Source organism: Lathyrus oleraceus, chromosome 6 (assembly GCF_024323335.1).
Source record: "Lathyrus oleraceus cultivar Zhongwan6 chromosome 6, CAAS_Psat_ZW6_1.0, whole genome shotgun sequence".
In the NCBI taxonomy this organism is placed as follows: domain Eukaryota; kingdom Viridiplantae; phylum Streptophyta; class Magnoliopsida; order Fabales; family Fabaceae; genus Lathyrus; species Lathyrus oleraceus.
This window is the reverse complement of record NC_066584.1, coordinates 179,780,636-179,796,949: the sequence shown is the minus strand read 5'-3', so window position 1 is coordinate 179,796,949 and position 16,314 is coordinate 179,780,636.

The following is a 16,314-nucleotide window of genomic DNA, read 5'->3' as shown; positions in this document are numbered from 1 at the left end:
CCAGACTAGGTTTGACCAGTTGAATTTGATTGAAGAGAAAAGATTGATTACCATGTGTCATGGTCAGTTATATCAGCAGAGGATGAAGAAAGCTTTTGATAAGAAGGTCAAACCTCGTGTGTTCAGAGAAGGTGACCTTGTGCTCAAGAAGATCTTGTCGTTCAAACCAGATTCTAGGGGAAAATGGTCTCCCAATTATGAACGCTGATATGTTGTTAAGAGAGCCTTTTTAGGTGATGCTCTGATTCTTACAACTATGGATGGTGAAGAGTTCATTCATCCCGTGAACGCAGATGCAGTCAAGAAATAATTCGCCTAAAAAAAAGAAAAGAACAGCTCGCTAAGTTGAAAACCCGAAAGGGTGGCTTAGGCAAAAAAGAGCCTCTCGGTGGATTGAAAACCCAAAAGGGCAGTCTAGGCAAAAGTTAGAGACATAAAAAACTAAACAGATTTCCCGATAAGTTGAGTACCCCACCTTGGGGAAACTTATACAAAAATTAGGGATTAAGGCAAGTAACTGCAGTCTATTGATCGTTCAATTTTGGAGACTTTGTGGAGCACAAGGGTTGACGTCGATTCATCATCCCAGCAGCGGTCAAGAGCACAGTGGATATCAAGAGTTGGTAGAAGGACTAAGGATCATTTGTATTCAATGTACCCCTTTTCCATGTAAATTACCATTTTCAACTTTGTAAAAATCTATGGATTCTTGTCATTTACAGACTACCATCCCATTAAATAAAGTTGAGATTTTGTCCAATTGTTTCTACTTTTATTTACTTCAGCCAATAGTTTCAATTTTATTATGATCATTATGGAAATTTAAATTTTTTAATCAAAATCATTTTTTTTCTTAAAAAGCATATAAAAACAAGAAAATTTTCAAAGATATTAAAAATAAGTATCAACAGCACTTCAAAGAGCAGCAAGTCCTTAAGTGCTAAGCATCAGAGGTTCCCCAAGCAGTTGACCCTTCGGGTATCCCTAGTTGTTTGTGTTGATTCGGTTCCCCCGCGGAGTGTTTGTTCCCTAGCGGAGTTCCAATTCTATTTCCCAGCTAAGTTGGTTGATTCAGTACCTTGCGGCATGTTATTTCCCGGTAGTGTTTTTGTATTCCCTAACAGGTTTGATCTTCAGCAGCGTAAGATCTTTCCCCAGTAGATCGCATTGGTTTCCCCACCAATCGCCATCCGACTTTCTCTCAGTCAGAGTTCCCTCCTGATTTATGAGCAGCTATTTGTGTTTATCTTCTGTATGGTTGTCTCCCTTGCAGACTCGACAATTTCACCTCTCCTCAGCAGATCTCCTCCCTCGGCTAGGTTTGGGCCTTTGGGTTGTTGATTTCTCTGTTCTCCAGCAGTTGTCTCCCTCTTTTTGTGGCTTGAATAAGGATTGTACCGACGACTCAATTTATTTGCGACACCTTTGTATCCTTTGTGATCATTTTGTCAGCTAAATCATCATATATATATATATATATATATATATATATATATATATATATATATATATATATATATATATATATATATATATATATATATATATATATATATATATATATATATATATATATATATATATATATATACACACACATTCATATAATTACATATTTGCACCAGCATATTTGTTTAACTTGTCGATGTGAGATTCTCATTCTCTATATGGTGGTACTGTATCCCCATACAAATTCTGGTGTCTGTCCTCCCTCAATTGTAGAGCGTCAGCCCCTTAGGCAGAAAGACTTGAACCTTTCTCCTCTTCCCCACTGAGTTTGTTTCCTCGTGGATGATTATTATTTTTGTTTCCTTTATAGTTGTTTATCTGGATGGAATGACTCCCCTTGAGTTATATCCTCATTGGGTTAAGTCTTGATTGACTGTTTCTGTTTAGCTCTTACCTAGATAGATGCTTCGAGTATCCTGAGAGTTTATTGCCCTGTAACTAGTAATATTCTTCTTAGTTTGTTACTTCTTGCCCAATATCCGGAAAAAGTACCCCTATTTTTTTCTCCTGAGTAGAATCCCTAGTGGATTTATTCCTCAGAAAGCATATCCTTGATATGTTCACTCTAACCGGTGACAGATATCTTTCTTTCCCCTGAGTTTATCCTTGATATGTTTGTAATACCCCAAAATTTACCCTTCATTTTTCCTGGAAGCATACGCTTTACACCTCATGCATGCATTCATTTTTAGGTCATTTAGCATTTGCATTTCATCATGGCAATCGGAATTGGATCCAAGAAGCTTGAACATCATCCAGGACACTTTGTGGGCTCTATTTAGATGATCAGTCAACACAACGGAAAGACTTGAGTTACTTTCAACAGGGGTCTATTCGTCAGTCAAAACGTTAATCTTGAAGGAGCAAAGGTTTGTTCATGAGCTGTCATGCTCGCTAGGCGAAGCCCACGTGTTTTGAAAAAAAAAACAAAGCGAAAAAAAAAGCGAAAAAAAAAACAAAAAACAAAAAAAAATAAAAAAAATAAAAAAATAAAAAAATAAAAAATAAATAAGTAAAAGAAAAAATCTTGGACTTGGACCTCTCTCATTTGAGCCCACAAGTCCATAAAAATCAGGTTATAAATTCAGAGTTTCAGTGAAACAAAAGGAAATTTTATTCCTATTACCCTGGCTGGAAAAAAATAGTGAGAGAAGAGCTAACAGAGTTCAGAGCAGCCTCCAAACCCTGAAGGGAACTCAACTGCACAGAATCACCTTTGCCTCACATAAACCCTAAAGATTGAGGTATTATGGGTGAATTTGAATACTCTGAATGTTTGAGGTATTATGGGTGAATTTGATACCCTTTTGATGCATGTCTTTTTTTGTGAATTTTAATGGCATGATTCATGTGGTTACATTTTGATTTGGGGGAAACCCTTGATTACCCTATTTTTTTGTCTCTAAACTGTTTGTTGAGTTTTTGTGAGGGCTCACATGACTTTTGCAGGGATAACTTGCGTGGTTTTCCACTTTATTTGTGGGATACCCCCTGGAGGTTTCATTCCGATTACCTGTAATGACTCACTTATTTGATGGTGTTTAGCTGGGAAGGATCCCTGGGTTTCCCATTCCTCTAATTGTTGTTACTTCGGATCTTTATCCGCGTGGTACTTTTACATTTTTCCCGCATTTTACTGCTTTCCTAGCTGGAAGACCTCGATAGGAGGCAATGTTTTTGTGTGTTTATTTTTTTTTTACAGGTTCCTTCGTCCAGGACTCCTTTTGCATGAGCATCCCAAACCCTAACCCTTCATTGATTTTTCTTCTCCTAAACACACGTTTACTCCTTCTACTACAGGTGAGTAAGTCTCCCAAGGTCAAGCATCCGGTAGATTGCGTAGTAACGTCGTTCGTCCAAAACCCAATCCATAACCCCGTAGTTAGCCGAACTACGGTTTGCTCTGATTCTCATTCCAGATGAGATACGTAGGCATAAGACGCAATGTCTTAGCGAGCACACATCCCCCAAACCCATAGGTTAGCCGAGCTACGAAGACTCAGATTCTCATATTCAGATGAGATACGTATGCAGTGGATGCGACATCCGCGTGAGTCATTTTCATTTAACCCCCTTTTTTAGTAAATAGCACAAGATAAACTCACACCCTTCATTAATCTCGGCGCCGAGGACGCCAAGAGAGAAATCAAGATAGGGACTACTTTGGAAGACAATGTGAAGAAGGGGTTGATTGAATTGCTGCAAGAGTATGTTGACATTTTGGCTTGGTCTTATCAGGACATGCCAGGGCTTGACACAGACATCGTGGTACATCGCTTGCCGCTCAAAGAAGGTTGTCCTCCGGTCAAGCAGAAGCTCATAAGAACAAAACCAGAGATGGCTGTCAAGATAAAGGAAGTAGTGCAAAAACAGTTGGATGCAGGGTTTCTAGCAGTCACAAATTATCCGGCATGGGTTACAAATATCGTTCCGGTACCTAAGAAGGATGGAAAGGTACGGATGTGTGTTGACTACCGGGATCTGAACAGGGCTAGTCCTAAAGATGATTTCCCCTTACCTCACATTGACGTTTTGGTGGATAACACGGCTCAGTTCTCGGTATTCTCCTTCATGGATGGCTTTTCTGGCTATAATCAAATTAAGATGGCACCAGAAGACATGGAGAAGACAACATTCATAACCCCATGGGGCACCTTCTGCTACAAGGTGATGCCGTTTGGTCTGAAAAATGCCGGAGCAACATATCAACGAGCGATGGTGACTCTGTTCCATGATATGATTCATCATAAAATCGAGGTTTATGTTGATGATATAATTGCCAAATCTCAGACAGAAGAAGAACATTTGGTGAATTTGCAGAAACTGTTTGAGCGTTTGAGGAAATTCAAGCTGAGGCTTAATCCGAACAAGTGTACTTTTGGGGTGAGATCTGGAAAACTACTGGGTTTTGTTGTTAGCGGAAAAGGGATTGAGGTGGATCCGGCCAAAGTGAAAGCGATACAGGAAATGCCTGAGCCAAGAACAGAGAAACAAGTCCGTGGTTTCTTAGGGAGGTTGAACTACATTGCAAGGTTCATCTCTCACATAACAGCCACGTGTGAGTCAATATTCAAATTGTTGAGAAAAGATCAGGCTATCAGGTGGAATGATGATTGTCAAAGGGCGTTCGAGAAGATAAAAGAGTATTTGCAGAATCCTCCTATCCTTGTGCCTCCGGTCCCAGGGAGACCACTGATTATGTATTTGACAGTACTGGACAATTCCATGGGTTGTGTTCTCGGTCAACACGACGAGACAGGTAGGAAAGAGCATGCCATCTACTACCTGAGTAAGAAATTCACAGATTGCGAGTCGAGATAATCAATGCTTGAAAAAACATGTTGTGCACTTGCATGGGCTGCTAAGCGATTGAGACAATACATGCTGTCTCACACAACCTTACTGATCTCCAAAATGGATCCAGTCAAGTATATATTTGAGAAGCCAGCTCTCACCGGAAGAGTTGCTCGTTGGCAAATGGTACTGACAGAGTATGACATCCAGTATACTTCCCAGAAAGCCATCAAGGGGAGTATTCTGTCAGACTATCTTGCTCAACAGCCGGTTGAAGATTATGAGCCGATGAAGTTTGATTTTCCAGATGAAGACATCATGTTCCTCAAGATGAAAGACTATGAAGAGCCAGTTGTTGAAGAGGGACCTGATCCAGACGAAAAGTGACTTTAATGTTTGATGGGGCCATCAACGCCAGAGGAAGTGGAATTGGTGCTGTCATTACAACTCCGAAAGGTGCCCACATGCCTTTCACCGCTCGTCTGACTTTCGAGTGCACCAATAATGAAGCTGAGTATGAAGCCTGTATCTTGGGTATTGAGCAAGCCATTGATTTGAGAATCAAGACTTTGGACATCTTCGGAGATTCAACTCTGGTAATCAATCAAGTGAATGGTGATTGGAACACTCTCCAGCCTACTCTGGTCCCCAACAGAGATTACACGAGAAGACTGTTGACTTTCTTCACAATAGTAAAGTTGTACCATATACCTCATGATGAGAACCAGATGGCAGATGCTCTTGCTACTTTATCCTCCATGATCACGGTGATCCATTGGAACCATGTTCTAAGGATTGATGTTATGCGCCTTGATAGGGCCGCATATGTGTTTGCTGTTGAAGTGGTAGTTGATGACAAGCCCTGGTATCATGACATCAAGTGCTTTCTGAAGAATTAAGAGTACCCTGCAGGGGCATCCAACTATGATAGAAAGACTTTGAGAAGATTGGCAGGCAGTTTCTTCTTGAACAAAGATGATGTGCTGTATAAGAGGAACTTCGACATGGTTTTGCTCAGATGCGTGGATAGACACGAAGCGGACATGTTAATCCAGGAAATTCATGAAGGCTCCTTCGGTACTCATGCCGGCGGACATGCAATGGCTAAGAAATTGTTGAGAGCGGGTTATTACTGGATGACCATGGAATCTGATTGTTTCAAATATGCTCGGAAGTGTCATAAATGCCAGATTTATGCTGATAAGGTGCATGTGCCGCCGAATCCTTTGAATGTGATGTCTTCGCCGTGGCATTGATATGATTGGAAAGATTGAGCCGATTGCCTCCAATGGGCACCGCTTCATCCTTGTTGCCATCGACTATTTCACCAAGTGGGTCGAAGCAACATCGTTCGCGAATTTCACAGACATGTGGTTTCCCGATTCATCAAGAAATAAATCATTTGTCGCTATGGGAATCCCAAAAGAATCATTACTGATAATGGTTCTAATATCAACAACAAAATGATGAAGGAGTTGTTCCAGAACTTCAACATTCAACATCACAATTCTTCCCCTTACCGCCCTAAGATGAACGGTGATGTTGAAGCAGCAAATAAGAACATAAAGAAGATTGTGCAGAAGATGGTCGTTACGTACAAAGATTGGCATGAGATGTTACCCTTCTCCTTGCATGGGTACCGTACTTCAGTACGTACATCGACCGGGGCAACCCCTTACTCCCTTGTGTATGTGTAAGACCTCAATTTTGGCCCTAAGATCCCTCATGGCATCATATCATATCATATCATTGACTCAAGGATCATTGTACACCTTGCCTTCTCCCCTGTGGGTGGGTCATCTTTTGAGTGTGATTCTTGATCACCAAGCATGTTTTGCATTTGTATATCATTGCTTTTCATTGCTTACTAACCAAAAGTACAAAAATATTGTCATCTAACCTTGTTACTTGCAGATGAAGCAACACTAGGTCAAGCCAGTCAAAGGCATTCATTGAGCTATAGATGGTGGCCATTCTTGAGAATTTGGGCACCATGATCATTCACAAGAGTTCATATGAACCATGACATCATTTTGAATCAAGATCTCAAGTGGAAGAGGCTTGAATCTCATCAAGGCATTGTTCAGTCAGTTGAAACCCTAGAAAAGTCAACACAAGTCAACTGTGCATTCAATCATGGATTTGAATGTGGGAGATGCTTAGAGAGACCTCATTCATGTCCATACAAGTCTCATTTAACATGTCAAATATCAACATGGAAGAATTGGAGGTCAGATGGAAAGTTTCCAAAAATAGTTAGTGACCTGTAATTTCAAACTGCCAAAAATAAAAAGGTCTTCTCCTCAAGTTTACATCATCAAGAATGCTTCAAATGGAATTTTGTCCAACATGAAATTTGAAGCTCTTGCTCTCACCTTTCCAAAATGTCCAAGAACATCCATTTCTCATTTATGGTTGAAAAGTTATGGATCAATCATTGCCAAGCAATTTTGAACTTCAAGCTTGCATAACTTTTGAACCAAAAGGCCAATTGAAGTGGTTCTTTTTGGAGCATTTCTCTCTTGATATCTATTATCATAATCATGCATCACATTTTATCAATTCTCATCATAAAAATATTGGATTTTTCACTTGATTTCATTTGAACTTTTGGAGGGAAAGTATCAATTTGAAAACTATGCATTGCCTTCACTTCCGACCAATTGCAATGGCCTCCAAACAGATTTTGAAACTCATTTCAAGCCAAACTCGGTACCGTTCCATTGCCTTGCATTGCATAAGGGTGTTTTGGCCAATTTGCATAACACTTCATTTCACTTAATCCATTTTGCATTAGCCTAAGCATGGTTAACCAGCTTCATTAGCAGATGGTATATAACCATAATCATAACAGAAAATGCTAACAACAACTCCATAATTTCCAGATCTGAACTTTTTCTTCATTGTGCTCTCAAACTCTTTCTTGAAGATTCATCAAAATTCTTCACAAACTTTGCTATTTCCACGATTGAATCATCATCCACAACCATAACTGAGTTGGATTGAAGCAAGATTGCAAGGATTTTGAGCTGATTCTTGAACTGTTGAAGCTAGCATCATCAATGGCAACTGTAGATTTGAGCAAGATCAAGCAAGACTGAGCATCCAACATTCATCCAAATCATCATACTAGCATTGAAGATCATTTGTTTTTGCTTCTCAAGGCTTGAAAGTCACGAATTCAGTTCTGCAATCTCTTGAAGGTAAGATTTCGAATCTAACAATTCATGCAATTAGGATATGCATGTTGTAGATCTTGAATCCATGAGTATTCTGAGCTTTGTGGCATTAATTTTCATCAAGATTTGAGTGAGATCTGTTGAATATAAGATTGATGTGTGAATTTTCTTTTACTCGATCCAGACATGATAGTGATAATTAGGATAAATTGAGTTGAGATTGTTGATGTACGTGGAAAGACAAGTGCAATGATGTATCGTTTGTGAATTTCTGTGAACAATTGTTCTTGAGTGTATGAATTGATGAAGAACACGATGAACATTTAGGTTTTCAATTCCAGATCGTATTTGATCTTTGCCCGGCCGTGTTTGCATGCAATTTTCTGTTAGCGCTCATGCATTGGCTGCATGGAGCCAGCGTGTCATTTTCATTGGTCACGAGCGCACAAGCCTTGCCACCGAGGCTTTAATGAAACGACGCGTTTCATTGAGCGCGCCATGATTTGAATCCTAACACAGATCGATTCCCCACTCCAGCAGTTTCACATTTGGCTTTTGGCATTTTAGGTCATTATTTCAACCATGTTCCATATGCTTGTTTCACATGTTTTTTAATTTTTTCCTTCATTCAAAAATTCATAACTCATTGGTGGATTGTCCAATTGAGATGAGATTTTTTTTCATATTGTTCATCATCATGTCTAGTATTTTATGATATTTTTTCCAGAAATTGTGCACGCATGGATTTTAATTTTGGCTAGGGATTGTTTACATGTGTGTTTTCTTGACATGCCTTGCCATTTTGATTGTGAAATGATGGATTTTAATCCAATGAATGTGAAAATTGACATGCTTAAACTAGACACTTTGCTGGTCATTTTGGTATAGAGTTTGCGTTTTTAGAGTTTCTGGTTGATGAGTTATGATGTGGTTAATGTAGGTGTGACAATGTGTGTCACACCATTTCTTGTTCAACTTGCTGATTTTCTTTACCATGCTAAATAAATGCCAAATGATGTTAATTTTTGCAAGATGCTCCTTCTGGATGTTAGGATTTATCATGATTTTTTGTAGAATTTTTAGATCTATTTCTGATTTGTTTGGGATTTTCTTTGCTGGTTAATCATGTTTGGACTTTTGATGAGTGTTGAACTTTCATGATTTGTGAAATGCTTATTCCTTATCATATGAGCTTGAAATTTTGCACATGTTTTCTAGACACATTGAAGTTTGTCTTGGCTTTGGTTTGAGTCATTTATCACATGTCATCTCTGTTTTAGGATTGCCTTAAGTTGATGTATCAATTTGTGCTTCCTTTGAGCTTGTTAATGCTTATCTTGACTTGATGAATTTCTTTGACTTACTTATACTTGTCCAAATGCCATGAGTCTTGGTGTGTAGATCATTTGATGTGTCCTATTTAGCCATGATTTTTCTTGAGATTTATTGAGTCATTCTGGAATTAATATACCTTTGATCATTCTGTTGCTTCATTGTGGTTTCTACTTGCCTATCTTGACATGTTTTGATTATGAAGTTCTTTTGGTAATTGATATTGACATGAGACCTTTTGGAGTAGTTTCTTATTTGATTGAACTTGATTCTTGTCAATTTTCATGTGCTGTTTTGAATTATTTCTCCCCCTTTGACCCTAGGCTTTGTCCTAGTGGTTTGCTTCTCATGTTTGGAGCTTTGTTTCAGGTTGCACATGCAAGTTACACAATTGATGATGCCTCATCTTGAGAGCATTTGATATTTGATTTTGATTACTAATGTTTGTTTTGTAGGTTGATGTTGATTCAATTGGGATTGACTTGTGGCTTATGCCTTTGCCTATATTGGTTGTATGTTGCATTAACTGTTAGTTGTTTATCTGAGTTGTATACTGATTTGTTTGATGTTTCCACAGGTACATTAGTTGCTTAAGTTCATTTTGAACTTGCTTGGTTGCTTAACCAATTAGGTATAAACTCTCTTCTTCATGTAGTCTGGAAGAACTGGCCTGTTACTTGGCCAGGCACCTGTCTGAAGTCCTCCTTAAAAGGCAATGCTTGTGATTGTTTATCTTTGTCCCCAAGCAGGAAAAGTCCTTTGATAAGGCAATTGGTAGATAAAAGAGATGTGTAGTCCATCTCCTACTATTCAGTGTGTCATCCCTTTGCTCACATTACATGTTGTAGCATTGTGGATCTTAACCCAAGATCTATAGAGTCATTAACTTGTGGAGAGAGTTCGAACTTTCTGAACTCCCGCACCTTCTATCATTTGAAGCTCTCCCTGACCAGGGATAAGAGCCATGAGGCACACCCCTCATATCCTTTTCATCTGCTTCACCTTAACTCTCAATGTTAAGGTTAAGAGCACCACTTACCCCATTCCAGTTGACTTTCAAGTCTAACCCTTGCTTGAGCCTAATTGCTTGTATATAGTGTGTGCTAATTGACTTTGTTTGATTGATTGCTTGATTCATCTGTGCTTGCTTGTGTGCCTTGTGCATTTATCATCATTAATTGTTCATTATTGCATGATCATCATTTCATATCTCTGTGACATCCTTGTTTGTCCATTGAGGAATCAACTGTAAGTCCATTCATTGGCCCTTGTTCCTATGATTTGGAAGGGATTGAGTGTAAGACCATTTCATTGGCCACTTATGTCCTCTTTGCTTAATGCTTCTGTTTATTTATTGTATGTGAGGATGCAATTGTAAGTCCATGTTGTTGGCATTTGTATTCCCATGATCATCTATTGGAGATTAGAGTAAGCCCAGATAGATTGGCATCTGATATCCATATTTTGTTTTGCTTTTGGAGATTAGAGTAAGCCCAGATAGATTGGCATCTGATATCCATATTTTGTTTTGTGAGACTGGTATAAGTCCATTTGTTGGCATCCGGTATAATTGTTTTGTTTTAGGAGATTGGTGTAAATCCATTGATTGGTATCCGGTATCCGTGTTTGTTTGTGAGATTGGTATAAGTCCATTGATGGCATCCGGTATCACCTTGATTTTTATTTGCTTACTTGTTTTGTTGCCTCATTCCAAAGGACACACTTGAATCATCTTCTATATGATTTCAAGAGGTGAACTTCTAGGAAGTTTTACACTCCTTCATCCATATCCTTTTTGTTTCAAAACCCCTTTTCACTTGTTGACTTTTAAAACTTGTAAATGCATAGTGTCCAAACATCTTCATGGCTTTTCAAATTAGAAACCTGGACCTTTAGTCCTTGACTTTTCAAACTTCATTTTCTTATACACTTCATTCTGAATTGAATTCTAATCATACTTTGACCATATTTTGTGAATACTCATAATCAATTAACTTCACTCATTCAATTGTTTTGTGGCTTTGTCCATTGTTAATATGTTTTCATACATTAGCCATAGGTTTCAATTCTCATAGTGGTTGATGTAAATCTCACCACATCCTTAGTGAGTTGATTGTAAGTCTTCCATACTTATTATAGGGTTAACCCCTCACTAGTATGTTGAAGATATCCTCGCATGGTGGATTGTTGGTCTTGGTTGAGTTTTCTCCCGTTGATAATGAAAAGCCTTAGTGCTCTTGTTTTAAAATGAACCCACTCATATTTTTGGAAATCTTTTAGCCGAACTACGGAGTTTTGATCCTTTACCTTTTCATGGAAAGGTACGTAGGCAACGGGTTCATCCGTTCAAACACAAAAATAATAAAAATTGTATATTCTTTTCTCATCTTCCCAATCATGTTTGCACAATATGTCATAAACAAATAAACTTTTTTTTATACAACAAGTGTGAAAAGGGCTCCCTAGGAGTACCTAGGACGTTTTGGGTGCCTAACACCTTCCCATTGCGTAATTAACCCCTTACCCGGATTCTCTGATCTTTTCATTAGTTTTCTATGTGTAAAACTTCTTAGGCTTTTGTTCGCTTTTTAACCAATCTTTGGATAAATAAAAGTGCGGTGGCGACTCGATTTCTTTGTATACTTTGCTTTTGGTTTAATCAATAAATCATAAAGTGACGAATACACCGCTACAGAAAAGTGGCGACTCTGCTGGGGAAAACATTAGACCTTCCCTGGTGGTTTTGCCTACTTTTCACCCTTGTGGTATGATATTTGTTTATCTGTTATTTGACATATTTTTGTACAATTTGGGATAACTGTATTGATTGTAATGTTTGAATTGCTTGATATACAATTGTTGTTTGCTTTGGTGATCTCTGTGAGATGAGTTCTATACCCGAACTCGAGTGCACTCTAGGATAGGAGAATGGCGTAGTCTTGTCGACTTGTGTGGAGTATTCCTTAACAAGTTGACTTGCGAGTCCATTCACTTGGTGGAGGTCATGTTGGACTAATAATGTCACACAAGTTATTTGTGGTTAGGCATTATTCTTTCAATCATGTGCCTTAGAAGCCAAGGACCTTAGTTTACCAAACCCATCTTGGCCTATTTTAGGACGTAGTGCGGAGGTCGTTCAGATGTCAGTTCTGATGCGATTGTTACGCGATACTACACTCATAAGAGTCTCTCTTGAGAATATTCTTGGAATACGAGTATTCGTTACTCCGATAATATCCGAAAGATGGGACGATGATTATGGGAACCTCTGGTAGAACATGTCTGGCAGGTTTAAACCCTAGTACACTCCCTTTGGGTGGTTCTTAACCGAGACTCCATGCTCGTGACTCTCAGCAAACCCGTGATTCATGGTTGAGTCGTTCAGACAACCTTAATATCAATGGAACTTGGGCGTTGATAAGGTGAAAACCATAATCCGCCAAAATGGATGATTGATATTAAGGATGTTTGAGCCGGTTCATGTACCGTTAATATCAATGGAACTTGGGTGTCGATAAGGTGAAAACCATAATCGACCAAAATGGATGATTGATATTAGGGATACAATGAGCTTTCCCATGACCTTTGTCTGGTGTGAATTGCTTGATCCTTGAGTGTGATTGTTGCATTCATGCATTCATGCATTCATCTGCATTTCATGTCATCAGAAAAATGAGAAAATTTTCAAGGAACTTAAAGGGTTTATTTGCAAAATTTTCAGACATGGAAAGACCGAAAAGGCATACAAAGAAGTACAACTTTAGACAGCCCGATGTGAAGGAGTTAAGGAATCTGACATCTTATGTATTAGATCCCTTGGGTTTCAAAGCTCGGTATGGGAAGCTTCTGCCTCTGTTGACTACTCAAGTTGATGAGGGTTTGATGAGTACCTTGGCTCAGTTTTATGATCCTCTGTATCACTGCTTCTCATTTCCGGACTTTCAGTTGTTGCCTACTTTGGAGGAGTATTCTCATCTTATTGGGATCCCAATTCTGGATCAGGTGTCGTTCAGTGGCTTGGAGAGTATTCCGACTGCTCGAGAGATTGCAGACTTGTTGCACATAGATGAAGCCTTGATTAAAGCTAATCTGACTACCAAAGGTGGAATTCAGGGTCTTCCTTCCGATTTCCTCATCGCTCAAGCTACCGTTTATGGGAAGGCCAGGAGTGAGGATGCCTTTGAGGATTTATTTGTGCTGCTCATCTATGGTTTGGTATTGTTCCCCAACATTGACAAATTTGTGGATGTGAACGCCATTAGGATCTTCTCAGTTCTTAATCCCGTTCCGACCCTGTTGGGTGATGCCTATTTCTCTTTGCATCTGAGGAATGCGAAGGGTGGAGGAGTTGTTGTGTGCTGTCTGCCTCTGCTGTATAAGTGGTTTATTTCTCACTTGCCGCAGACGGTCGCTTTCAAGGAGAACAAGGGATGTCTACGGTGGTCTCAGAGACTTATGTCTCTCACTAATGATGATATCTCTTGGTATGATCGCGTGTATGATACTGTGCATATCATTGATTATTGTGGTGAATTCCCTTAATGTGCCTCTTCTTGGTACATGTGGTGGGATCAGCTACAATCCTATCCTAGCACGTCGTCAGCTTGGGTTCCCCCTGAAGGATAAACCTCATAACATTCTGTTAGAGGGTGTGTTCTTTCAGGAGGGTAAAGATCCCCAAGGCCTGAAAGCCAGATTTGTCCGCGCTTGGCGCAAGATCTGCAAGAAGACCAGGAATGAGTTGGGTCCGAAGAATTGCATTGCTTTGGAGCCATATACTTCTTGGGTCAGACAGAGAGCTCCCGAGTACCTTATGCCGTATGATCATCCGAGACCTACACCATTGGTTGTGGCTGGGCCTTCAACCCTCCCTAACCATGATGTAGAGGAGTTGAGAGAAGAGGACCTTTCATGTGCTTGGATCCGTGAAAGAGAGGAGTTGCTTCAACAGCTGAAGGAGAAGGACGCTCTGATTGAGTTTCTCGAGCATCAGGTGATCGATGATCCGAATGATACTTGGACTTTTCTGCTTCCTCAGTCTTCCAAATTCTGGAAGAGGAAATATGATTGGCTTGCAAAGGAGAAAGCGGATATGGAAGCAGCCTATGAGAGAGAGAGATCAAGAAGCTTTGTGCCTCTCGTCTGCCAGCATCCCGAGCTTCTAGGGATCCATAGGATGTTATTTTCCTTTGCTCTTTGTAATAATAAAAAATGATGTACTTCTTTGTTCAAAAATATATTTGATGAGATATTTTCCATATGATATTAAAATGCTTAAATATTCAAAAATTTGCAAATAGAACCCTAAAAGTTCCTTGAAAATAAAACAAAGCATATGCACAAGCATTGCATGCATCATTTTGCATAAGTGTCGTTCTTGGTCTTCTTGTCTGTGGCCTAACTCTGTGCTCTTCATTTATTTTGAAGACAAGCTGACTCACCGGTACTATACAAGAGCCAATTCTGCCAGAGCAATGGATCAATTGGAACAAGAGAACCGTGAATTGAAGGAAGAGGTCGCTCGTCTGAGTGCTCTGATGGAGCAGTTTCTGTCTGCTCAGAATCAACCTTTTCCACCTCCTGCAACTCCTCCCCAGAGGACGGTTATATCAGAAGTCATCGCTCCGACTGTGCCAGCTGCTAGTGCTCACTTTATGCCGCATGCCATGCCAGCCGGGTTTCCGTGGGGTATGCCTCCGGGTTTCATGCCTGATATTCCAGCACCAACCTTTGCTTCTATGCCGGCATCTAGCCCGGTCCTTGCTACTGCTCCTCTTGTCGTGCATACCATACCCAGGGTAGACGACACCATCTATCATTCTGAGCCGTCTGAGGGCCCAGATGTCAATGAGAAGATGGAAGCAATGAATGACCAATTCCTCGAGCTGCGAAAGGAATTGAAAACCCTCCGAGGGAAGGATCTGTTTGGCAAGTCTGCTGCTGAACTTTGCCTTGTTCCCGGTGTAAAGATTCCGATCAAATTCAAAGTGCCTGACTTTGAAAAATATAAGGGGAACACCTGCCCTCTTGCTCACCTGGTCATGTACGCCAGGAAAATGTCTACGCAAATAGATAATGATCAGCTTCTGATTCATTATTTTCAGGATAGTTTGTCTGGTGCGGCTCTTCGCTGGTATATGAGCCTTGATAGTGCAAACATCCGATCCTTCAATGATCTTGGTGAAGCCTTCGTCAAGCAATATAAGTACAATGTTGATATGGCGCCTGACCGTGATCAACTCAGGGCCATGTCCCAGAAGGATAAGGAGACATTTAAGGAGTACGCCCAGAGGTGGCGAGAGTTGGCTGCTCAGATTACTCCTCTGTTGGAAGAGAAAGAAATGACTAAGATCTTTTTGAAGACTCTTAGCTCATTCTATTATGAGCGAATGGTTGCGAGCGCTCCCTCTGATTTCACCGAGATGGTGAACATGGGGATGCGTCTGGAGGAAGGTGTCCGTGAAGGACGATTGGCTAAAGATGAGAGCTCTTCAAAACGGTATGGGGCGTTTAAGAAGAAAGATGGGGAGGCACATGCTGTGCAGTCCCATGCTAAACCAAGAAGACCCTCTGTTCAGAGGAAGCCGGTACGTCGTGCCAGCAATCAGCACCAGGTGGCTCATATAGCACCTGTTTTCAGGGATAATGCTCAATACCAGCAGCCTAATCCGCATCAGCATCAGCAACAACCTCAGTATCAACAGCAGCATCGTCCACAGCAACAGGCTTACCAGTCTCGTGGCAGTACCAGTAATCAGGCCAATTTGAATTATGATATGAAGAAGATCAGCTTCGATCCCATTCCTATGTGATATGTTGAGTTGTATCCTTCCTTGTTGGAAAGGAAGCTGGTTACTCCCAGGGATCAACATTGTGTTTATCATTCCGGTGCTCCGGGTCATAACATAGAGAACTGCTTTCCGTTGAAGACTAAGGTTCAAGACCTTATGCGATGCGGTATCCTGAGCTTCGAGGACTCAGGCCCCAATGTTACAAAGAA